The sequence below is a fragment of the Pseudophryne corroboree genome, chromosome 9, assembly GCF_028390025.1.
Source record: "Pseudophryne corroboree isolate aPseCor3 chromosome 9, aPseCor3.hap2, whole genome shotgun sequence".
NCBI lineage: Eukaryota > Metazoa > Chordata > Amphibia > Anura > Myobatrachidae > Pseudophryne > Pseudophryne corroboree.
In genome coordinates, this window is record NC_086452.1 from 347510993 (window position 1) to 347537471 (window position 26479).

The following is a 26479-nucleotide window of genomic DNA, read 5'->3' on the forward strand; positions in this document are numbered from 1 at the left end:
GATAATCATAGGTGCTTGTTTGTGGGCAAGATTTCTCCGATATATAGGCGACATGGCAAAACAATCGTTCATACACACTATACAATAAATCAGACCGTTTTCCCAGATTGGCAAATTAGCCCAATAATTGTATAGTGTGTACCTACAGTAGCTTTGGACTGACATTTAAAGTAAAATCCCATTGATGATATGCTGACTGTTGACATTCGTAATGATTAAATTGTGTGTCGATTTTGTAAATGTCAACATTTTTACATGTCAACACCTTAAATGTCGACATTCAGAATATGTTGATGTTATGCTGTCAAGATTTTTAACTGTTGAAAACATATGCCACAGTCGTACATTAAGGTACTTGGGGCACAGGGGCTATAATAAGATTTTAGGTCTCCACAAATACATTGTTACTTGAAATTTTTAGGGACAATTCCAGGTTTTATTCATTTGTTCCTTAATTGGAACAAATCAGTAATAACAACTGTACAGTACAAACGTTCAAATTCTATATTAAATATGCAGATATCACTTATAGTTTTTCAATTAAAAAACAGAAACAGTACAATAATATAATATTCAGCACATACTGTACAGTATGTCATGAGGATGATTGTAATTCACCAAGGTCCACTGAGACTAACCTATGTGTTAGGTGCTTAGATTCACTGGCTCAGCAGCAACGGAAATGTAAGTAGGGGACATCATGATTTACATTATTTTCCCTAATCTTCCTTGCAGAACTATTTTGGTTCTGAATTATTGTTAGTCTTTCTTGTATGCACTGCACGTTTTGTATCCAATACAGATTTCCAACAATATTCTAGTCTGGGGACTGTGAAGGCCATTTCAAACCTTAATCTTTAATTTGTGTAAGTACTTCATGGTTGATTATCTGGTATATTTTTGATTGTTGTTTTGCTGAAATATCCTCTTTTCAATTTAAAGTATTTAATTGACTCTAAGGCATTAGCTTCCAGGATTTGCTTATATTTACCCTGATAATAGAAGGCCACCGGTACAAGAGATAGTGGATTGTGATTGGTTGTCTCTCTCCACCATCCCAGTCACTTACCTTTAATTTCCTCCAAACCCCCCCAAAAAATGGAAGTAGCAGCTCCTTATTTATATTCACACTTGTAGAGATTTGGGTCCATGTTGACTTCTAAGTCTCATGCAGTTGCTGCAGAATTGTCGGCTACATATTCATTCTGTGGCTCTCCCTTCCAATCTCATCCCAAGATTGGTCTATTGAATTGGGTTCTTGTGACTGTAGAGGCCATTGGCGTACAATTAATCCATTGTCATGTTCATGGAGCCAGCTTGCGATGATAAATGCTGTATGACGCAGTGCATTATTCTATTGGAAGTAGCAGTTAGAAGACAGTTAGGCCAGGTACACATTACAATGACAGTCATCCGTACACACAAAACGACATAGCGTGATACAGGTTGAGTATCCCTTATACAAAACGCTTGGGACCTGATGTATTTTGGATATCGGATTTTTCCGTATTTTGGAATAATTGCATACCATAATGATATATCATGGCGATGGGACCTAAGTCTAAGCAGAGAATGCATTTATGTTTCATATACACCTAATACACACAGCCTGAAGGTAATTTTAGCCAATGTGTTTAATAACTTCGTGCATTAATCAAAGTGTGTGTACATTCACACAATTCATGTATGTTTCATATACACCTTATACACACAGCCTGAAGGTCATTTAAAACAATATTTTTAATAACTTTGTGTATTAAACAAAGTTTGTGGACATTGAGCCATCAGAAAACAAAGGTTTCACTATCTCACTCTCACTCAAAAAATTCCGTATTTCGGAATATTCCGTATTTCGGAATATTTGGATATGGGATACTCAACCTGTATATCATTCAGTGGCTGCATCCAAGAGCATGCCATCGTGCAGAACATCAGATGTGACAATGTTGCTGACGACCTACAGGAGCGCGCAATTGAGGGTACACACTAGACGAGGTGAACGATATGTCACTCCCGTCAGTGGTATCGGATGACATATCGCCAATGTTTATTCAACCATTAAACTAGGGATGCACATGTCAGCAACAATACTCAGGTTGGCCGTGACATTTAAATTGTGCTCATTTGAAATTGTGGGGTCTAATATGTGCCAAGAAAACTCCACACCATGGCCGCCAGACTGGACCATTAATGCAAAGCAGAATTTATCAATGGATTCATGTTATTACCCTGCTATACCCTGCTATCTGTATGTTGTAGCCAAAACTGAGATTCATTAGACCATGCAGTATTTCTGCGATCTTCAACTGTTCAGATTTCATTAGCCTATTCGCACTGTAGGTTGGCTACCCCTGGTCTAATGCTAGGTACACACTTTTTTATATATAATTCGTTCGACCGATGAATGATTTATCGTCAGTTCATCGGTGGGTGTGTACGCCCGATATACATGGGAACGACGTAGTTCACAAATATATCAGGTCAGCCCTGCAGCACAGCCAATGCCAATATATCATCCAGATATATACTGTAGGTATGTCTGGCTGTGTGTATGGCCAAATCGGCCGACTGTCCTGTTATTGGCTGCAGGAACTGCCAATGATGATGTCACATCCGGTTCCTGTGACCAGGCATGTCGGGCAGTGGATTGGTAAGTGTTTATGTCGTTCCGTCATATAAATATCTACCCTGCCTAAGTGTATTGTTCTTAGTTGACAGAGTGGAATCCAGTGTGGTAATTCTGCCGGTGTAGCTCATCCACTTCAAGATTTAATGTGATGTCTGCTCACATGTGATCTACGATATGCCACTGTTGCATTACTGTCACCTTCCTGTCAGGTTGAACCAATCTCCTTAGACCTATCTAATAAACAAAACATTTTTGGCTACAGAACTGCCTCCCACTGCGTGTTTTTTTTCTTACTGTAATATTCTCTGATTATTGCTCAGAAAAATTCCAGGAGGACATCAGTTTCTATTACCCCTTTCACACCGCAGCTTGAACCCGGTAAATTGACGATTTTTCAGGCTTCCTAAACGGTTCGAGCTGCGATGTGAAAGGGTCACCTTCAATTTACCGTTTTCAAAATACCGGTATTTTGAAACGGTAAAAAAGCAGGGTCCTACCTGTTTCAGACCCGTTTTATTGTGCAGTGTGAAAGGGTCTGAAACGGTATTTGCAAGCCCCAGAAGGTGATAGGCTGTTTCCATGTGTGATGTCACAAGGCAGAAGCAGGAAATAAACATTTAAAATGACAACCACTGTTTTGTATGGGTGAAATGGGTTCAGTGTGAAAGGTATCAAAACGGTAATGAAATGGTAATATACTGGTTACAACATGCGATGTGAAGGGGGTTTAACTGCTCAGACCCGTTTTAAGAACCGTTTAAAGAACCGTTTCAAAAGCAGGTTTTGAAATGTGAAAGCAGCATAAGATACTGAAATCCCTTATTCTGTCACCAATAATCATTCTATTGTCACAGTCACCTAGAAAATTATATTTCTTCCCATTTTAGTATTTGGTCTCAGCAGCCTCTGAACCTCTTGGCCATATCTGCATTCTTTGATGCATAGAGTTGTTGCTAAATGATTGGTTGCTTGCATCAGTAGTCAAACCCGGTGCTATGGAAGGTCCAAGTTTACACATATAATAAAATCTGTAATCCCAACAATTAGCTTTCCATTAGCTTTCAAGTGTGAATAATTAAATAATGTCAGTTTTTATGAAAATACCCTCTAATTCAAATAACATCATTCATCCTGTGAAATTGTAAAAATGAAGACCAAAGAGCAATCTAAGAAAATGAAAGTTATAGATATGCACAAGATAGGAAAAGGCTAAAAATTCTTATTCAAATGCTTGGATATCCCAGTGAGCACTGTTGGATAAATTGTTAGGAATTGGAATCTACATCATCCCACTCAAGTACTACAGTAACTAGCCAAAGCTGTCTCCTAATATTGAGTCAGAGCAAGAAGTATACTTGTGGGGGAAGCCATAGAGAGGCCAACTAGCACTTTGAAAGAGCTATAAAGTTCAAAGGCTGAGACTTAAGTGCAGATACAGTACATATCAAACATGTCAAGAGCTCTGCATATTGAAGACAAATACAGTAGGTCAAAGCACATCTGGAGTTTTCCAGAAAGCATCAGTGACCCAGACAAAATGCGAGATAAAATTTAGTAGTCAGATAAGACAAAACTGGAGATTTTTTGCCCCATTTTATAATGTCTGTGTCCCAAACCTAACAATGCCAATTTACCAGTAAATCCTATCCCAACAATGAAGTATGAGGGTTGCAGTGTGATTTTGTGGGATACTTTTCCGCAGCAGCATTTTGTTAAAATGAAAGTGCCATGGATGGTGCAAAATACAGGGTGATACTGAATGACAACCTGCACAAGTCTGCTAGAGAAATAAATCTTGGGGGACGGTTCTCCTTTCAGCAGGACAGTCATACCATGCACAAGGCAAAAGCAACACTGGCGCGGTGAAACAACAAAATGGTGAATGATCTACAAGTCAAAATCCAGATCTCGATACAATGGAAAATCTGTGGCACTATTTGAAACTTGCAGTCCACAAGCGTCATCCAACCAACATGCACAACCTGGAGCAAAAGAGAAGAGAAAACACACCCTAGGGTGGATTTTACTCCAGGCGCTGATTGGGGAGGTGCTACACAGCAGCTAAAACAAGGGAGGTTGGTCAGACCCCCAAGTTACAAGCAATACACATGGAAAAGTTTAAAGCGCTTGCTGGTAATAAATGAGAGAAGAATGGTCACATTAAAAATCACACATTTATTTGAACATTAAAATAAATTAAAATGTATTAAAAAGTACGGTATGAAATGAGATTGGAGAACACAATGTGTGTTAGATAACAAAACAGCTGTGCCCCTCTCGGTCTCAGTGAGAGTTGATGGGAAACATTCAAACCTGTTCCAATGTACAGTCCCCTAGTAATAAACTCTGAGTGTCCCGTTAGTAATCCATCGTGTACATATTTACCACCAGCAGTTGTCCAAGGTGTTTTAAGCGGTTGGCATCCGCAATAGGTTGTCCCTTGTAGGGCTGTGTAAAAGTTCCACGATGGAAAGATGTCCTTCTAACGGGGTCCACAAGTGAAAGCAGTGATGGGGACCTGGTCCAGGTGAAAAGTTCCTCAGGAGATAGAGTGATGAACACTGAGCACAGCAGCAATCACCAACGCGTTTCGTTGCGTTCACTCAACTTTTTCAAGGTTATCTAGGTTATCTAACACACATTGTGTTCTCCAATCTCATTTCATACCGTACTTTTTAATACATTTTAATTTATTTTAATGTTCAAATAAATGTGTGATTTTTAATGTGACCATTCTTCTCTCATTTATGACCAGCAAGCGCTTTAACCTTTTCCATGTGTATTGCTTACAACCTGGAGCAAAACTGCAAGGAAGAATCACTCCCAACTACATTTGTCAGTTTTTTTAATAAAAATATATCTGCAGACAAATAATTATGAGTTTCAAAATGTTCTTTAACCACTGACAATTTTTCCCCAAAAAAAACGCTCAGAAATTGTCGGGGGTTTTTATGAGTGAATTAGGTGAAGAACATGAATTCAACCCTATCCAAAATGATTTTAATAAAAAATATATTTTTTAAACATCAGAACATCGATCGGGAACATCATGACCATCAGAACATCAGTAATATTGCGACCATTGCAACTTTAGTTTTTAGAGCTTGGACAGCTGCCAGATACACGGGAGGGCTTGGGGGCGATGATTTACACTTACCAGCAGCTGCTATTGTCTGCAACCGCTGGGGGTGGGGGATCCTGCTGTGCTGACCAATCAGCAATGATCAGCAGCACGGCAACACTGAGGGGAGGGTGCAGGGAGGCAGACGGATCTTCCGGTCCCTCTGACAGCAGCAGCAGCAAAGGGGAGTTTCCCTTCCCTGCCACTGCTAACACAGTTTATCTGACTGGTCGCACACTGTGCAACCAGATCAGATAAAGCACTTGCAGGCATGGTTGTATAATTATTATTATTATTTTTTATTATTATTATTATCATTATTATTTTTTATTATTATTGCCTTGCCCCAGGTGCTGTAAATCCTAGTTTCGGCCCTGTTATAAGTTCATGCTACATGTGAGAACCTGTCAGCCCTGTGAACTCCAGAGATTCAGATACTCTGTCTAGATCATTTTCCTGCTCGGATCCAGCTTGCCTAGAATTCAGGTTTTGTGTGGAACTTCCACACAGGCTCTTGCCTTTCACATTTATTTCTTTATTGTTACCACCTTGTCCAATGTTGCATTTATATACAGTTTGGTTGCTTATATCACCCTGTGCATTGTTGCATTTACATACAGTCTGTGTTCAATACCATCCTGTGCATTGTTGCATTTACATAGTTTGTGTTAATTATTATTCAAACCTGTGCATTGTTGCACTCACATACATTTGTTTATTATCTCTGTCTGTGCATTGAACAGCGCTGTCAAGGTTGTGTGCAGTGAACATTTCACTGTACTACATTTACTCTTGCCCAGCCTCCAATAGTCGCCTTGTCCTTACATAAGACCTGGGGGCATCTGAGTATGGGGTGGACCTAATTCACCCTGGAAAGGCAGCTGCTAAAGGTGAACATAGCATCGAAGGAGGCTAAAAGAGTGCTGGGCAAGGGTAATTGCGTGAGCATTACCAAGAACCGCCTAGTAGCCCTTAGAACACCGTAGTCCACGTAACATCCTGGAGATCTAAACCCTTCTCATGGTTTGGGATGTTAGGCATTCATAAAATAAATTCACATCCCAAGATTCTCTATCTCCTGCAGACCTTGCTCATGTATTTTGAAAACTCAATATAAGCTATTATCCTGATGGACACATGCACGGACACTCCCTGTAAGATGGGAATTGGCATTCCTAACACATGCTGTCTAAGTTCCAGTGCTCCTGGTACCCCATATTACATATGGTGGAAATGCCAAAGCCTTTGACCCTTCTGGAGCGAGTTGATCCAATTTTCAGCTAAGATCCTGGGAGAATCTGTCCTCTGTTTTGGCTCTTCCATCTGACCCCAGTACCCTTCTCAAAATACAAGAAATCTCTAGTGTGCCATTTGAATAACGCAGTCATCCCAGTGCGCTGATACTCCTCCTCTCCTCCAACATCCTGTGTCTGGTTTGCAAAAATAGATTTTTTTATGGAAATGGACGATATTATGACATCTGTAGATGGTAAATATAAGGTTTTTAGGGATACCTGGTACCATTGGCTGGATTTAAAGAACTTCATAGCCTTCAAGGGTACTCTCATGCCTGGCTATTCTAGCCACCTTTCACCCTTAGATCTCTGGGGCTCCAGTCACCTGGCTTTGGCTTTGGCTCTGGACCCAACTGAGACACTGGCTTCGGTTAGGATTTTCCTTTTGCCCAAGGACAGGGTGATGATTATCTCTGTGGAGTGTGGTTAAAGTGATGATGGTAAAAAAGTCTGGCTTGGGGTTACATATAATTATTAAAACGCTCAAACTTTAGTACTCCTGGAGAGTCGCCTTATGGGGGTCATTCCGAGTTGTTCGCTCGTTATTTTTTTCTCGCAACGGAGCGATTAGTCGCTAATGCGCATGCGCAATGTCCGCAGTGCGACTGCGCCAAGTAAATTTGCTATGCAGGTAGGTATTTTACTCACGGCATTACGAGGTTTTTTCTTCGTTCTGGTGATCGTAATGTGATTGACACGAAGTGGGTGTTTCTGGGCGGAAACTGGCCGTTTTATGGGAGTGTGTGAAAAAACGCTACCGTTTCTGGGAAAAACGCGGGAGTGGCTGGAGAAACGGAGGAGTGTCTGGGCGATCGCTGGGTGTGTTTGTGACGTCAAACCAGGAACGACAAGCACTGAACTGATCGCACTGGCAGAGTAAGTCTCGAGCTACTCAGAAACTGCACAGAGAAGTCTTTTCGCAATATTGCGAATCTTTCGATCGCAATTTTGATAAGCTAAGATTCACTCCCAGTAGGCGGCGGCTTAGTGTGTGCAAAGCTGCTAAAAGCAGCTTGCGAGCGAACAACTCGGAATGACCCCCTATGTTAGACCTGTATTCATTTTCGCTTAATATGCTGGTCTTGTTGGGTGCCAGGCTTGTCCATCTGATGCAGCGCTACTTCTCCCTCTTCGTCCATCACGTCTCTCCACCCACTCTCTCAAGCAACCCCCCTTCTAATGTCTCTACTTTCCCTTTGTCAGATATTCCCCATTTGGACCATTTTCCTTTCTCTGCTTTTATCCTTTATTATTCTTTCTTTTTATTCTCTTGTTCCCTACACTTTATTAGGGTTAACTGATAATGTGATGCTTTTACCCCTTTTACACAAAAAAATGAAATTACTGGGTAAAGCAGTTCTACCCGGTAATTTGCCGACAAACACGGGTCCTTTTTCTGTGTGAAAGGGTCAACCCAGGTTGAAATTCCCTGGACTTAGACCCAGGAAGTTACCAGGGTCGGAGACCTGTGAATTTCTACCAGGGTTGACCCTTTCACACAGGTGAAATACCCATGTTGATCTGCAAATTACCGGGTAGAAATTCTTGACCCAGTAATTTACTTCTCTGTGTAAAGGGGGGGGGGGTCATCATGCAGAGACCCGCAAAACGATCCGGCACTGATATCTGTCTGATAAGGGTATTTGTAATCTTTTATGTGGTTATTGCATTGTCCATTGTACTGTATTTGACATTTTATGTTATATCTTGTACGCTATTTCTGATGTGGTCTTTGACTTATGTTTTTTTGTTTTATTTTTATCGTACTTCAAAGTAATAAAGATATTTTGCTTTCAAATTGTATTTCTGCTTTCCTCACAATGCGATTTTTATCTTTTGACATACAGTATTTAGGGAGACCTTGTGGCTAATAGTGTAAAGGTGTACATGCGCACATGTCACTGGCGACACCTCCCCTACTCACAATAGGTCCTTGATCATTTTCAACTCCAGGCTCATGTGGCCCTTAATCCAGCCCTGCTCTCCACCCAACATTTAAGCTTTGTCTTTTTGGAGATTGTATGCACGCTGCCAGTGGCGTAAATTCATCCCAGTCGCCCGGAGGCAAGTTAGATTTTGGTGCCCCCCCCCTCTGAAAAAAAGGGGAAATAAATATGGTGCATATCTATCTATACAAAAATTCACTAAAACAGAATATGCATCTATTGGGCCTATTTACGGGATGCCCCTCCGGAAAGGTGCTGGAAAAATATGCCATATGGTGGACGGCACTTGTGGTGCCCTCTGGGGCCTTCGTTACAGGCCATTGTGGAGACTGGACAGAACCGGATAAAGACCAACAGGGCCCTAATCAATATACTGCCTCAGGGCCCCATATTAATGTTTATATAATACACATGCATACAGTTCTCACCCCTAACTCAGATCCCTCCCTCACACAGACCCCCCTAATGTACTGTAGCTCTCCCCTCCTCATACAGACTACCCCCCCACACACACACACACACAGCTATCCCCTTCATATAGCTATTTATTCCTCACACAGATCCCCTACACACACACACACACACACACACACAGCTTTCCCCACTCACTCAGTTCCCCTCTAAGACATCTAGCGCACCACCCTCACTCAAAGCCCCCCAACATAGCTGTCCCTAACTCACACAGGTCCCCCACCACCACCACAAACACAGCTCTCCTCCATCACTCAGTTCCCCTCCCAACAAACACACACACAGCGTACCACCTTTACACAGCTCCCCTCCCACTCAGCTCCCCTTCCTCACACAGGTTCCGCACACAGACACCACCAACAACCCCCCCCAGACACACACTGTGCACCACCTTCACACAGATGCCCCCACAGCTCTCCTACCTCCCTCACAGATATTCTTCCCACCTCCAAGTTGGCTTCCTCACACCAACACACACAGCTCCTCTCCCTTCCTCAATTCCCCTTCCCTTAAAAACACACACAGTGTACTACCCTCGCTCACATCCCCTTCACACAGATCCCCAGACACAGCTCTCTGCAAACAGTTCTCCACCCCCACCCCCCCTCCCATTCTCAGCTTCCCTCCCCTTAAGCACACAGATCTGCAGCCCCCTCCACTCTGGTATTCCCTCAGCTTGCTTACTGGTGCTGATCTCATTTCTGCCGTGGGAAAGATCAGTGGATGAGCCAGAAGCACACAGAACCAAGGAATCGGATCAGTGTTTTCATACTAGCGGCGTAGTGTGGGCGTAGCGGGAGCTGCGAGTGCCGCTCCGCCTACACCACGCCCACTACATGAAGACACTGACCGCTCGTCAGGCTCCACAGGTGACCCGCCCCTGTTTCCTACCCCCAGACACTAACAGCCATGCGGGTACTGCGGCTGTGGGGCTCGCTCGTCATGCTGCAGGACTCACTGCGAATGACACCGGAGCAATGGAGGAGGTGCCCCTTTAGGGTTGGCGCCCGGGTGCAGCCGACTCCATTGACTCCGGTACTTCCACCACTGCACGCTGCCACAAAAGCTAGATATTGTAGATGCTACCCAAACCCCATGAAGGGTTACATTTATATTTGTAATGCATATGAATTGTTTTCTCATACGTCCTAGAGGATGCTGGGGTCCACTTCAGTACCATGGGGTATAGACGGTTCCACAGGAGCCATGGGCACTTTAAGACTTTTCAAGGGTGTGAACTGGCTCCTCCCTCTATGCCCCTCCTCCAGACCTCAGTTTTAGAAATGTGCCCAGGCAGACTGGATGCACTCTTAGGAGCTCTACTGAGTTTCTCTGAAAAGACTTATGTTAGGTTTTTTATTTTCAGGGAGAACTGCTGGCAACAGTCTCCCTGCTTCGTGAGACTGAGGGGGCAGAAGTAGAAACCAACTTCCTAAAGAGTTTCATGGCTCTGCTTCTGGCTGACAGGACACCATTAGCTCTTGAAGGGAACTGAACGCTAGCCGTGCCTAGATGCTCACTCCCACAGCACGCCGTCACCCCCCTCACAGAGCCAGAAGTCAGAAGACAGATGAGTGTTAGAAGACAGATCTTCAATCAAGAAAGTGACAGCTAAAGGTACCGCGCGGCTGGCGGGAGCGCAGCGTGCCATGTTGCCCACACATACACAGGCACTGCAGGGTGCAGGGTGTGAGGGGGGGGGCATGAAACCTATGGAAACTGGCATAAATAAGGGGCATAAGTTGCTGAGGCACAGTCCTACCCTCCCCCCCAGTGTAAAAAATTACCTCATAAAAGCTGAGAAACACACCATTGAAGAGTGGAGCTTCCTCCTCAGTCAGCCAGCACGCTGCTCAGCGACATTTTCTCTCCTCAGCTGCAGAGACAACGCTGGTCCTCCTCTGCTACTGAACAAGTATCAGGGTGCAAAACCGGGGGGGGGGGGGGGGGCACTGTTAATTTGGTGCTATATAATTGTGTGATTAACATTATAAAAGCGCTGCAGGTCAGTGGGCATTTTGTGTTCACAGACATTGTGTTACTGGCGCTGGGTTGTGAACTGGCAAATCCTATCTGTGTCCCTCTGACATATTTTACTGTGGGTCTGTCCCCTATAAGTCCCGGAGTGTCTGTGGTGTGGTTGTGCACGTGTGTGACATGTCTGTGGCAGGGAATTCTTCCTCTGTGGGAGACATGTTAGGGACACAGAGGTGTAAATGAAACCAAGAGTCTGACTGGGTGAACGGTTACATGATAGTGTGAATCATGGGGGTCATTCCGAGTTGTTCGCTCGCAAGCTTCTTTTAGCAGCTTTGCACACGCTAAGCCGCCGCCTACTGGGAGTGAATCCTAGCTTCTCAAAATTGCGAACGAAAGATTAGCAGAATTGCGAATAGACACTTCTTAGCAGTTTCTGAGTAGCCCCAGACTTACTCGGCATCTGCGATCAGTTCAGTCAGTGTCGTTCCTGGTTTGACGTCACAAACACACCCAGCGTTCGCCCAGACACTCCTCCGTTTCTCCAGCCACTCCCGCGTTTTTCCCAGAAACGGTAGCGTTTTTTCACACACACCCATAAAACGGCCAGTTTCCGCCCAGAAACACCCACTTCCTGTCAATCACACTACGATCACCAGAACGGAGAAAAAACCTCGTAATGCCGTGAGTAAAATACCTAACTGCATAGCAAATTTACTTGGCGCAGTCGCACTGCGGACATTGCGCATGCGCATTAGCGACTAATCGCTCCGATGCGGAAAAAAAATAACGAGCAAACAACTCGGAATGACCCGACATATCAGTAAGAGTTTGGACTGAATCTCATACAGAAAACTGAAAATAATCTGTTGAAGATGTGATTTTTAATAGTTCTGCTTTTCATCCACAGGGACCCCTCTGGGTCACATACAAATTTCCACAAGTAGTACAAACTGATACCGACACGGACTCTGATTCCAGGGGAATAGGTCCTAAGTTAGCAAAAAATCATTCAAAACATGTTTTAGCTATAAAGGTGGTGTTAGAAGTTACGAAGCCCCCTCTTTTACCACAAGGAGAGGGTTTACTTTAGTAAAGAAGTAATGTAATTTTCCCTCCACCTCAGGAGTTGAACAGTCTCTTGGAGGAAGTCTGATTTAACCTGAAAAGAAATTTCAGATTCCCAAAAGGAATTCAGGCAGCTTATCTTTTTCCAAAAGGTGGGAGTCACCCCGCATTTTAGACAGGGCCCTGTCATAAAAGAGAAAAGGTGTTTCTCCCTGCGCCTGGAATGGCTTCACTTAAGGAGCCGACAGACCGCAAGTGAGTGAGGTGATCTCTTGATGTGGCCAATGGGACACTACTCAGGCCTACCATTGTCTGTGGGTGAGTAGTGCTATTGAAAAGTGGTCAGAAAACTTATCATTAGACATTGACACAATAGATGGAGATGATATACTCCTAACGTTAGGTCATATCAAAGACGCTGCTGCGTACGTACTATAAACCATGAATATATTGGTCTCTTGGGATCAAGAATCGCTACCATGGCAGTATCGGCTTGGAGGGCATTGTGGATTCGCCAGTGGAATGCTGATGCAGATTCCAAAAGAAATATGGAGGCTCTCCCGTATAAGGGTAAGGCCTTGTTTGGTGATGGGCTGGACACGTCAGCCTCGGCGGCTACCGCAGGTAAGTCGACATTCTTGCCTTATGCTCCTACACCGGCAAAAAAGACACATCACTCTCACATGCAGTCCTTTCGGCCCAACAAATACAAAAAGGCCAAAGGTTCCCTCTTTTTGCAGGTAGGGGAAGGGGAAAAGGAAAGAAATCCGCAGCATCTCCCAGATGGCAGGAGCAGAAGTCCACCCTTGCTTCTGCCAAATCTGCAGCATGACGCTGGGGCTCCCTTGCGGGAGTCCGTTCGGGTGGGAGCACGTCTGAAAATTTTTCAGTCAAATCTAGATTGAATTTGGCCTGGACCCATGGGTCTTACAAATAGTGTCCCATGGGTACAAACTAGAGTTTCAAGATGACCCCCCATGCCGATTTTTCAATTTGACCTTGCTAGCTTCTCTTCCAGAAAGAGAAGCAGTAACAACGGCAATTCAAAAATTATGTCAGGATCAGGTCATTGTCCTGATACCCTTGTCACAGCAAGGAGAAGGTTTTTATTCAAGCCTCTTCGTAGTTCCGAAGCCGGACGGCTCGGTCAGACCGATTTTAAACCTGAAAAATCTGAATCTCTACCTGAAAAGGTTCAAGTTCAAGATGGAATCCCTGAGGGTAGTGATTTCCAGTCTGGAGGAGGGGGACTTCATGGTGTCAGTAGACATAAAGGATGCTTACTTGCATGTTCCCATTTATCCTCCTCACCAAGCTTATCTGAGATTCGCAGTACAGGATTGCCCTTACCAGTTCCAGACATTGCCGTTCGGACTCTCCACGGCACCAAGGGTATTCACCAAGGTGATGGCGGAGATGATGGTCCTCCTTCGTCAAAAAGGAGTCAATATAATTCCTTATCTGGAAGATCTCCTGATAAAAGCGAGATCCAGGGAACAGTTGGTGCAGAACATTGCACTCTCCCTGTCAATACTCCAACAACACGGTTGGATCATGAATTTTCCAAAGTTGCAGATGGAACCGATGACAAGATTGTCCTTTTTAGGGATGATTCTAGACACAGAAGTACGGAGAGTATTTCTTCCAGTGGAAAAGGCTCTGGAAATCCAGAAAATGGTCAAACAAATATTGAAAACCAACAAGCGTGTCGATTCATCAATGCACTCGGTTGTTGGGGAAAATGGTAGCGGCCTACGAGGCCATACAGTTTGGCCGATTTCATGCCAGAGTATTCCAGTGGGACCTGTTGGACAAGTGGTCCGGATCCCACCTACACATGCACAGGAAAATAATCCTGTCCCCCAAAGCCAGGATTTCGCTCCTGTTGTGGCTACACAGTTCTCACCTACTAGAGGGACGCAGGTTTGGGATTCACGACTGGGTCCTAATAACCATGGATGCAAGTGTCCGAGGCTGAGGAGCTGTCACACACAGGGGGAAAGCTTCCAAGGAAAATAGTCAAGTCAGGAAGCCTGCCTTCACATAAACGTTCTGGAATTGAGAGCCATTTACAACGGCCTTCTACAAGCGGTACATCTTCTTCAAGATCATCCCGTGCAGATCCAGTCGGACAATGTAACAGCAGTTGCGTACATAAACAGGTAAGGCGGAACGAAAAGCAGAGCGTCAATGGCAGAGGTGACAAAAATTCTCCTCTGGGCAGAAAGACATGTAAGAGCTCTGTCAGCAATTTTCATTCCGGAAGTGGACAACTGGGAAGCAAACTTCCTCAGCAGACACGATCTCCATCCAGGAGAGTGGGGCCTCCACTAAGAAGTCTTCGCAGAGGTGACAAGTCTTTGGGGAGTTCCTCAAGTAGACATGATGGCATCTCGTCTAAACAAGAAGCTTCAGAGATATTGTTCCAGGTCGAGAGACCCTCAAGCAATAGCAGTGGATGCACTGGTGACCCAGTGGGTGTTTCGGTCAGTATATGTTTTCCCTCCACTTCCGCTGACTCCAAAAGTTCTCAAAATAATAAGAAGAACAAGAGTTCGAGCAATCTTCATTGCCCCAGACTGGCCAAGGAGGGCTTAGTATCCAGATCTTCAGGAGTTGCTCATAGAAGATCCTTGGCCTCTTCCTCCTCGAGAGGACCTACGACAGCAGGGGCTGTGTGTGTATCAAGACTTACCGCGGCTATGTTTGACGGCATGGCTGTTGAGCGTCGGATCCTAGCCCGTAAGGGTATTGCCAAGGAAGTCATCCCCACTCTTATTCAGGCCTGGAAAGGAGTAACGTCTAAACATCACCACCGTATTTGGAGAAAATATGTGTCTTGGTGTGAATCCAAGAAGGATCCTACAGAAGAGTTTGAGTTGGGACGTTTTTCTTCATTTTCTGCAGGCTGGTGTGGATGCGGGCCTTAGATTGGGGTCAATCAAGGTCCAGATTTCGGCCTTATCAGTTTTCTTTCAAAAACAATTTGGTCTTCTTTCCAGAGGTTCGGACATTCGTGAAAAAGAGTTCTGCACATCCAGCCTCCATTTGGGCCTCCAGTGGCACCATGGGACCTTAATGTGGTGTTGCAGTGCCTTCAATCAGATTGGTTTGAACCTCTGCAGGAGGTAGAATTGAAAGTACTCACTTGGAAAGTGGTGATGCTTTTGGCCTTGGCATTCGCAAGGCGGGTGTCTGAGTTGGGGGCCTTGTCTCACAAGAGCCCTTACCTGATCTTCCATGAAGATAGGGCAGGGTTAAGAACTCGTCAACAATTTCTTCCAAAGGTGGTTTCGTCCTTCCACATAAACCAACCTATTGTAGTGCCAGTAGCTACTGACACTTTCACTGAGTCACAGTCTCTAGATGTGGTTAGAGCTTTGAAGATTTATGTCGCAAGAACAACTCGATTACGGAAAACAGAGGTTCTGTTTGTCCTGTATGTTCCCAGCAAGATTGGGTGTCCTGCTTCTAAGCAGACTATTGCGCGCTGGATCAGAGGGACAATTCAGCACCCTCATTCTACGGCAGGCTTGCCAGTACCGAAGTCGGTGAAGGCCCATTCTACTAGGAAAGTGGGCTCATCCTGGGCGGCTGCCCGGGGCGTCTCGGCTTTACAACTTTGCCGAGCGGCTACTTGGTCAGGGTCAAACACATTTGCTAAATTTTATGTTTGACACTTTTGGTGAATCGGTGCTGCAGGGCCATCCGCACTCTCCCGCACGTACTGGAGCTTTGGTATAACCCCATGGTACTGAATGGACCCCAGCATCCTCTAGGACGTATGAGAAAATAGGATTTTAGTACCTACCGGTAAATCCTTTTCTCTTAGTCCGTAGAGGATGCTGGGCCCCCGGTTCATGCCTGTCAGCGTGTGTCATGTTGAATGCCATGTTGTGCGGCATGGTTGAGGTGTGAGCTGGTATGAATCTCACCATTAGTTTAAAAGTAAATCCTTTCCTCAAAATGTCCGTCTCCCTGGGCACAGTTCCTATAACTGAGGTCTGGAGGAGGGGCATAGAGGGAGGAGCCAGTTCACACCCTTGAAAAGTCTGAAAGTGCCCATGGCTCCTGCGGGACCATCTATACCCCATGGTACTGAAGTGGACCCCAGCATCCTCTGCGGACTAGGAGAAAAGTATTTACCAGTAGGTATTAAAGTCCTATTTTTTCTATAAAGCAACATTTCTTTAGGATTTTTAGTCTGTTAAAGTAAAATTTAAAGAATAGCAAGCAGTCTCTAAATCTGCACAGCGTGATAATAAGGTTTTTTTTTACACAATATCATTCTGTGCTTAATAGAAGTTCCCTTTTTTTTTAACAATCTAGGTATGTCTCAGAATAATTTGGTATATTTGTCTGGCTCAGGGAAACATGGCAGATTGCTTTCTTAATGCTCTGGATCTGGCTCAGTGTAACATACAGTATTATACAGTACTTGTACCTTGTCACGCTGGACCTTGCTCACCATCGTAGGATAATTCCTGTATTGCATCTCTTTCTCTTTCTTTCTCTCTGTTCTCATTTAATTTTGATTGATTGATCTGCAGGTCACAGAGACATGTTGAGGAGGCCATAATCTCTCTGACACTTCTCATTACAAAGAAGGTGATTCAGGCTATAGGAAGGAGGCTCTACACATTGCAGGATAGGGAAGGCTCATCGGTCACCTAAATGACAATCCCAGAACAATATAACAAACTAGATAACAACTGAATGGTTCTCGCTGAGCAAATTCTTGGCTGGAATCCAATCTGTAGACTTTGGCATGCTCTGTGCATTATACAGGGTATCCTGGGATAACAGCACAATCCAAGGTGCTATGTTCAGCTAATAATATTGGGAGTTGTCATGCCATTCTAGCAATTAAATGATGTACAAGATAGACAGCAGAGTATATAATTATGACATTTAACAGTTTGATCATCTATATTGGCTTGAGGGTACTGTACATTGGTTTAAATTTTTCGATTGGGGCAATTTGCTGTTTTGCAGATGATTATGCAAATAAATCTGTAATGTATGGGGTTCACAGATTGCGGATTTAGACCAAAGATCGGTTGTGATTGTTAAATCAGGTTGTCCAACATGTTGGATTTCACAGATCGATTGGGGCTGTAGTGTAGATTGTTAGCATATGGTAACAATCAGCAGATCTGCAAATTGTTTGTAGTAAACTGATGAGCCTTCCAAGATTGACAGATCTGTATTTGCTGTAAATTATCTGCAAATCACTGACAAATATCTGTAATGTGTGGGTGCAGATTGGTGGATTGGGGAATCTTTAAATCTGGGAAAAAATCTCTGCAAATTGTTTTTTTTATTTTTATGTGATTGCTGATGTATGGGGCCTACAGTATATGCATTCAAGTACTCAAAATCCTGCATCAATGTTCCTCTTCTACTGGCTTCCTTTTCCCAACATCATGTGTGTTTCTCTTTAGCTCCATTATCTCTTCACCCTGTATGTTCCCCATGCGTGCCCCCCTCCTTTTCTTGCATATACAATATACTGTACACACAATCCTGGCTGATTCCAATTCTGTCTTTCCTTCCTCCTCTCCCTCTTTCACAATTTTTTTTCTGTCATCTCTCCTTTACAAATCCCTCTTTTCTCTCTTTGCCCACACTAATTCACACAATCTCCCGCACTTCATCCTCTATCCCCTTTCCTCTCTCCCTCTCTCTCTCTCTCTTTCCTGGCTTTTCAATCAGGTCTGACCCACAATAATCTCTTTCCTCGTCTCTCCCACAGTCTGGTGCTGCACTGGCTGAGACTGTACATGATTTGCAAGGGTTCTCTCTCCACTACTCTGATTTGATGCTCTCTCTCTCTCTCTCTCTCTCTTGCTCAATGTGCAACATCTCATCCATCATGCTACTGCCTTTTAATTGCTAGATGTCCCTCATGCCTTGTGCAGTCTAATACATCATTCAGTGTCTTCTTCTAACAACACCACTTTTTCTCTCTGTCCTTCTTTAGATTATAAATCTTTATCATTTGAATCATTTTGTTTAATGCCATTTTTTCTCTCTCTTTGTTTTCTTGCCTGGTTCTTCCATCCATCCTCTTTGCTTCATCACTCTCTTATGCTGTATTCTTTCCTCTTGATATCCCCCTCCTTTTCTTGCTCCCTGCTTCTTTCTCTCTCTCTCTCTCTCTCTCTCTCTCTCTCGCTTGCTGTGTGGGTGCCTATCTGTTGGAGTAAGACAGCTGGGGAGATCTGGAAAGATTTCTGTCTGGGTGCCTGTCTCTGGCGCCGCGAGGGACACAGCTTTGCTGGTGACACCGTACAAGGGGGAGCGTCGGTGACAAGAGCAGCAGGGAAAGTGACAGGGACACCGGTTGCTAAGCGGATAAGCAGATCCCTAATGCCACAGAGAGAGAGTCATGGACCGATGATTCAAAGATACTGGTAAACTGCGTGATTGGTCACATACAGCATTTTTTGGTGTACTGTGTATGTGTGTCTAAATTTTTGTGTACATATATGTGTATGTATGTTACCGTGGCTATAGTCCATGATTGGTTGTGTTATTTTCTTGAGTATTTTCTGCATTTTTGCATATGTATTTCTGCACATGCTAGGTGTGATCATTATAGCAGTGCTGTCTCTGCTTATTACATTATGTGTGAATGTGGATGCTCATGTGATGAAGTCTTAATGCTGATGCAAGGTGTAACACGTGAATGTAGGGGTTTGTGTGATCTTTGGGTGTGTTCTGGTTTTAAAAAGGTTTATATTTATCTGTATGTGTAACTCTATATGTGCTAGCTGTGTTAATCTATGCATCGGGCTGAATATGCACATGCACTATATCTTCTACACCAGTATATGCATATACAGTATGTGTCTATGTAGGCATGTGTGCTTTCATATGCATACTGTTACACACCTATCTGTGCCTGTGAGGATGTATATTCCTTATGGTATACCATGTGTTTCAAAGCATCTGTTTCAGCCTATGTGACAATGTAGTGCCTCCATGTATTAAAGTCTGTGGACGTGATTATGTGTTCACTCTAAGTGCTTTCTCATGCCTAGTATTGAAGTTTCGTATGATCTGTTTATATGTTAGTGTAGATCAGCTGCTATATACTGTACTGCATTTATTGGTGTTTGTGAAAATATGCAGTAGATTTCAGAATTTGTTATTCATACAGGTCATGCAAATACATATGCTTTATAGATAGGGGAGGCTTTTGTGTTAATCCTTGTTCTTCATTTTATGGGTCACTAGTTAAATATAGTATATATGTGTGTCAATGTATTGTTTGTGTCTGCATTTGATCTTTTAACATATGTCTATAAAAATCAGGTGCATGATCATTGATGTTCTTGAGAGATACCAAGTACAATTAATGTGTATGACCTGCTTGCGTATGTGTTTTATGAGGTGCAGAGGTCCTAAATATGCTCTAGAGGGTTTATATGCTGAGTGGTGTCTGACGTTAGATGATGATGATCTTCTTCTGACTTGGATTAAGACCAGAATCTGTGCATTCCTTTAGTCATTGTTTTTATCCAGTCAGAAGCATAATTTCCATGGTGGGATAATTAAGAGACATTTTTCAACTCCCATGCATGTCCTGTCATGACTGTGTTGTGGGTGGCTCTCTCGCTTCTCCTGAGGGGTTTCCCATGTACTGTATGTAGGGTTTTAAAGAGTTTTCTGACACGTTAGGATGACTTTTAATTTGTTCGTAATGCTATAGCTATTTTGTCTAGACTGTGATTTATCATTGGAGTTTACCAGGCTAAACCCTTGATATTTGTTTGTTTGTTTGTTTGTTTGTTTGTTTGTTTGTATTACATGTATTACACATGTAGTAGTGTTTTGAAAACAGTCCTCAATGAAGCAGGTTAGGGATTTAGGAAATGTTCAATAAAGCAAAAGTGAATGTTGTAACAGACCATTCACTGAAGAGTCACTTATATTTACTCACAAGGTTCTAATTCATGGCTGGCTTAAAGGTAGTTTGGGGCCCTCGGTTTCACTGGCAAACTCGTGAGCTACACTGTATTATATGGTGTTTTAAGAAGATCTATCCTAAAATGCCCCCCCGCCCCGCCCAACAAACACACACACACACACACACACACACACACACACACACACACACTCACACTAGTCCCAAAGAGAAGAGCACATACAAATGAAGAAGTGTCATTTGCCAAGGAAATACCAGAGGGATACCGTTTCTGCTCACCAGAAGACATTACACTTGGTGCTGATAAGAGTTTTGGGGTAGCTATTTTCAAATGTTCAATGCAGACAACAAGAATGGTGCAGAGTTGAAATCAGGTGCATGCTGATCCTGCTCTACATGCTCCAAAGAAATTCATATGTGCGTATGCTTGCTTCGCTGCTAGTCATCATCATCATCATCAGTGGACACCTGGACCTGCCCTATACTAGGTACAAAAGATATGCCTGGAAACGGTACACAGTGGCGTAGACACAATCTTACTGAACTTTGGGCCTAATTCAGAGTTGTACGTTATGCCAATATGTTTGCAATTGAGCGAATAATCGTCAGATAGGGGACGCACTGCGATTGCACAGCACATGTGCAAAGGTACCTTTGCAAATGCGTTCGCATTGAGGATTCAGGGGTCTATTTACTAAGCCTTATACGGAGATAAAATGGACGGAGATAAAGTACCAGCCAATCAGCTCCTGTCATATTACAGGCTGTGTTTTATAAATGACAGTTAGGAGTTGGTTGGCTGGTACTTTATCTCCGTTCAATTTATCTCCATCTAAGGCTTAGTAAATAGTCCCCTCCGTCACAAAGTGATTGACAGGAAGTGACCGTTTGAGGGAGGTAACATGGTCTTAGCAGGGAGTGGTTGTAAAAACGCAGTCGTGTCATAGCCATTTACAGGGTGGGTTCGTGATGTCAGCTGCGAGCTCCTGCATACAAAAACATGGCGCCTACTCAAGCAGTCAATGTTTAACATTTTTGCATATAGGCTGCGTATGTGTACGGAAGTAGCGAATGAGTAGCATTCGCTGCGGTGGGCGGAAATTTACATTTCTGGCCGATAGCTTCATTTGCTAATATTAGCAGTTGCGTAGAATATCTCAATTACAATTGCACTGGCGTACAACTCTAAATTAGGCCCTTTGCTTATATGAGTATGTCCTTTTATGGACCAGTTACACCTCTTCATCCACAAGTGTAGATGCAATTGAAATGTGTTCTCCACTCCAAATCCCCTGTACTTGTGCGTACTCAGGGCTTGATTCAGAGTTATATGCAATGCCAATATTTAGAATTATCAGCAGGGGCGTCAGAACGTTTTTGGTTGGGGGGGCAAGATATAATCTCATTTTGGCGCCCCTAAATTGCAGAATTGCTAAATTTCACCCCCTCATAGTTAATGCCTCATAGTTAATGAAATGTGATCGCTGACTGCACTTAGGGGTCTATTTACTAAGCCTTGGATGGAGATAAAGTGGACGGAGATAAAGTACCAGTCAATCAGCTCCTAACTGTCATTTTTCAAACACAGCCTGTAACATGACAGTTAAGGTGGGTACACACTATTAGATATATCTGCAGATCAATTGATCTGCAGATATATCTATGTACGGATCGGGCAGTGTGCTGTGCATACACACAGCCCGATCCGTCGGGGGACTGACGTCATGAACTGGGCGGGCGGGCGCTACCGCCCGCCCAGTTCACCTGTCAATCACCGCCGGCCGCCGCAGCATGTGTACGGGCGGTCGGACGACCGCCCCGTACACACACAGCGACGGGCCAATATATCGTTAGATATATTGGCTGTCGGCTGTGCTGCGCGGCCGACGCGATACGTCTGTGAACGACGGAGTTCACAGACGTATCGCCCGTACACACTGGCCGACGGTCCCACGATGTATCGGCCGTTCAAGAGAACGGCCGATACATCGACCAGTGTGTACGGGCCTTTAGGAGCTGGTTGACTGGTACTTTATTTCCGTCCACTTTATCTCCATTCAAGGCTTAGTAAATAGACCCACAGTCACAGTACAGCGCATACGGCAACGATGAGCGTGGCTACATCCGTATATCCTTATAGGATGGTAATGATATCCTGGCGGACAGGATGCTGGCTGTCAATATACTGATAGCAGCATCCCGACTGCCAGGAATACCAGCAGCGGAGTGAGCGCAAAGAATCCCCTTGTGGGCTTGCTGCGCTCGCCATGCTACGGGCGCAGGGGCTTGCCACAGGTTTTATTCACACTCTATGGGTGTCGTGGACACCCACGAGTGGGAATAGCCTTGGTGAGCACTGTCAGCATTCCCGGATCCTGAACGCCTGGATCCCGACAGCCTCTCATTACCAACATTAGCCCTCACTAATCAATTAATTGAATTAATATATTAACCCCTTCATTACCTCCCTCACTACAATCAAAATAAGTATTTAATCTTCATTAAGTCCAATAAAAGCAATAGCTCTTCATCTTAACCCTTTCACCCCCATAATGACTACCCAACCATAATAATAATATTAATAACCCCCTTATATTTAGTAACCTTATATTTATTATTATTTATATTGTATATCATTTTACACCCCCCCTTCACACACACACACACACACACACACACACACACACACACACACACACACACACACACACACACTTTCAACATACCTGTGGTGTTGCTATGGTGCTCCTGCTGCAGCCAATGACAGCACAGCGGGAAATCAGATATCCTATACTGCAGAACAGTGGTGCCTGCCTTCAGTGCCTTATGAAGACTGAGAAATCCTCAGACCTTGGGGGGGGGGGGGGGGGAGCCACAGAGGAAGGGGAGGCGGAACCAGGATAGGAGAAGAAGGAGGCACAATAGAAAAGAGTCCGGAAGGTCCAGGAATGGAGGTGCTGCGGTTGGCAGAGGAGCAGTGGTGCAATTAGAAAAAAAGTCTTAGTGGTAATGTGTGCGTGTGCCAAAAAATGGGTATGGCCACATGTGGCCTGGCCAATGAAAATGGGGTGATACGTGATACACAAATTACCCCAATAGTGCAGTGCCAGATACACATATGCCCCCAATAGTGCCAGATACACATATGCCCTCACAGTGCCAGATATGACCGCACAGGTCCAGATACACCTATGCCCTCACAGTGCCAGATACACATATGCCCCAACGGTGCCAGATATGCCGCCATGGTGCCAAATATGCCCCCATAGTTCAAAATACACATGCCCCCACAGTGCCAGATATGCTCCCACATTGCCAGATATGCCCCCACATTGACAAATACACATGCCACCACAGTGCCAGATATGCCCCCACGTTGCCAAATACACATGCCCCCACAGTGCCAGATATGCCCCCACATTACCAAATACACATGCCCCCACAGTGCCAGATATGCCCCCAGTAGTGCAACTCACCATTGTTGCTGTTGCTGCTGTCTGGGGCTGGCTGTGCACTGTGAATGTCGGTGAGAGAAGAGCGCAGCACACGACTCTCCTGCCCCTCTCCTGCCCGCTCAGTCTGATCTCCTCTCCTCGTGTGGCAGCGTCCTGCATATTAGATCTGGCGCCGGTCCGTGAGCCAATCAGTGTTTGCGGTCCAGCGGCAGCTGCTCCTGATTGTCTGTCGGTCTGCGAGCACTGATTGGCTCACGAACCTGCGCCAGATCTAAGATACAGGATGCCAACGCCACCGCAGGAGGAGGAGAGACCGCAGGTCACCGGAGTCTGGGCTCACTGGGCAGGCAGGAGAGGGACAGGAGAGGAGAGGCTTATGCTGTGCTCTCCTCTCTACGACACGGTGTCTGCAAGGTGGCGGCCCGGCGGTACTGCGTACCGGCTGGGAATTTCTTACCGGTACACAATACCGCCCCATACCGCCACACTTGCAGCACTGTGTAGAAGGAGCTTGGGACCGGCGCAGAGCAGCAGTACGTCGCTTTATAGGTGAGACTGCAGGAGCAAACTCAGGATTCATATGGGGGGATTCGATATAAATGGGATACAGACACACACATATTAAATAAATATATGTATATATATATATATATATATATATATACACACACATATTAAATATATACACATATATATATTTCTATATACTATATACATAAATAAATAAATAAGTATACAGCCACACGTCTGATTCACCTACTGTGTGATATTGAACATGGGTCCTTCATGCTGTGTGGTACGATCCCATTTGTAAGCAGACTTGTCCTGTATCTGCCCTTGCTGTATCTTTATTGAATTACCCTCGCCATGACCCTTGGATTACTATTATTGAGACGTGTGAGCCGTGGACTTTTACTATTACTATTTCTCATAGTCCGTAGTGGATGCTGGGGACTCCGTAAGGACCATGGGGATTAGCGGCTCCGCAGGAGACTGGGCACAACTATAAAGAAAGCTTTTAGACTAATGGTGTGCACTGGCTCCTCCCACTAAGACCCTCCTCCAGACCTCAGTTAGGATACTGTGCACCGAAGGACTGACACAAGTAGGAAGGATTTTGAATCCCGGGTAAGACTCATACCAGCCACACCAATCACACCGTATAACTCGTGATACAATACCCAGTTAACAGCATGATAACAACTGAGCCTCTCAACAGATAGCTCAACAATAACCCTTTAGTTAAGCAATAACTATATACAAGTATTGCAGACAATCCGCACTTGGGATGGGCGCCCAGCATCCACTACGGACTATGAGAAATAGAATTACCAGTGAGTAAATTCTTATTTTCTCTAATGTCCTAAGTGGATGCTGGGGACTCCGTAAGGACCATGGGGATTATACCAAAGCTCCCAAACGGGCGGGAGAGTGCGGATGACTCTGCAGCACCGAATGAGAGAACTCAAGGTCCTCCTCAGCCAGGGTATCACATTTGTAGAATTTAGCAAACGTGTTTGCCCCTGACCAAGTAGCAGCTCGGCAAAGTTGAAGAGCCGAGACCCTCGGGCAGCCGCCCAAGAAGAGCCCACCTTCCTCGTGGAATGGGCTTTTACTGATTTAGGATGCGGCAGTCCAGCCGCAGAATGTGCAAGCTGAATCGTACTACAGATCCAGCGAGCAATAGTCTGCTTAGAAGCAGGTGCACCCAACTTGTTGGGCGCATACAGGATAAAAAGCGAGTCAGTCTTCCTGACTCCAGCTGTCCTGGAAACATACATTTTTAGGGCCCTGACTACATCCAACAACTTGGAAGCCTCCAAGTCATTCGTAGCCGCAGGCACCACGATAGGTTGGTTCAGATGAAAAGCTGATACCACTTTGGGCAGAAACTGGGGACGAGTCCTCAATTCTGCCCTATCCATATGGAAAATCAGATAAGGGCTTTTACATGACAAAGCCGCCAATTCTGAAACACGCCTGGCCGAAGCCAAGGCCAACAACATGACCACTTTCCACGTGAGATATTTTAAATCCACGGTTTTCAGTGGCTCAAACCAATGTGACTTTAGGAAATCCAACACCACGTTGAGATCCCAAGGTGCCACTGGAGGCACAAAAGGGGGCTGAATATGCAGCACTCCCTTAACAAAAGTCTGAACTTCAGGTAGTGAAGCCAATTCTCTCTGGAAGAAAATCGATAGAGCCGAAATCTGGACCTTAATGGAACCCAATTTAAGGCCCATAGTCACCCCTGACTGTAGGAAGTGCAGGAACCGGCCCAGCTGAAATTCTTCCATTGGGGCCTTCCTGGCCTCACACCACGCAACATATTTTCGCCATATGCGGTGATAATGGTTCGCGGTTACTTCTTTCCTAGCTTTTATCAGCGTAGGAATGACTTCCTCCGGTAGCCCTTTTCCTTCAGGATCCGGTGTTCAACCGCCATGCCGTCAAACGCAGCCGCGGTAAGTCTTGGAACAGACAGGGCCCCTGCTGCAGCAGGTCCTGTCTGAGCGGTAGAGGCCATGGGTCCTCTGACATCATTTCTTGAAGTTCCGGATACCACGCTCTTCTTGGCCAA

The 26479-nt window shown here is 44.6% G+C and overlaps 1 protein-coding gene and 1 long non-coding RNA gene across 2 annotated transcripts in view; one reads left to right on the top strand and one right to left on the bottom strand.

Annotated features, from left to right (window-relative positions):
- Nucleotides 1–532: 532 nt before the first annotated feature.
- Nucleotides 533–26479, bottom strand: part of LOC134958209 (uncharacterized) — a 67343-nt gene continuing 41396 nt past the window's right edge. Inside the window, exons 3-4 of the long non-coding RNA XR_010186911.1 lie at nucleotides 16952–17051; nucleotides 533–1354 (exon numbers count right to left, since the gene is read on the bottom strand). This is a non-coding gene — a long non-coding RNA (uncharacterized LOC134958209). The remainder of the gene's footprint in view (nucleotides 1355–16951; nucleotides 17052–26479) is intronic.
- ELFN2 (extracellular leucine rich repeat and fibronectin type III domain containing 2) overlaps nucleotides 18060–26479 on the top strand; it is a 161909-nt gene continuing 153489 nt past the window's right edge. The window contains exon 1 of the mRNA XM_063940647.1: nucleotides 18060–18923. The gene's annotated coding sequence lies outside the window, so the exon portion shown is untranslated. The remainder of the gene's footprint in view (nucleotides 18924–26479) is intronic.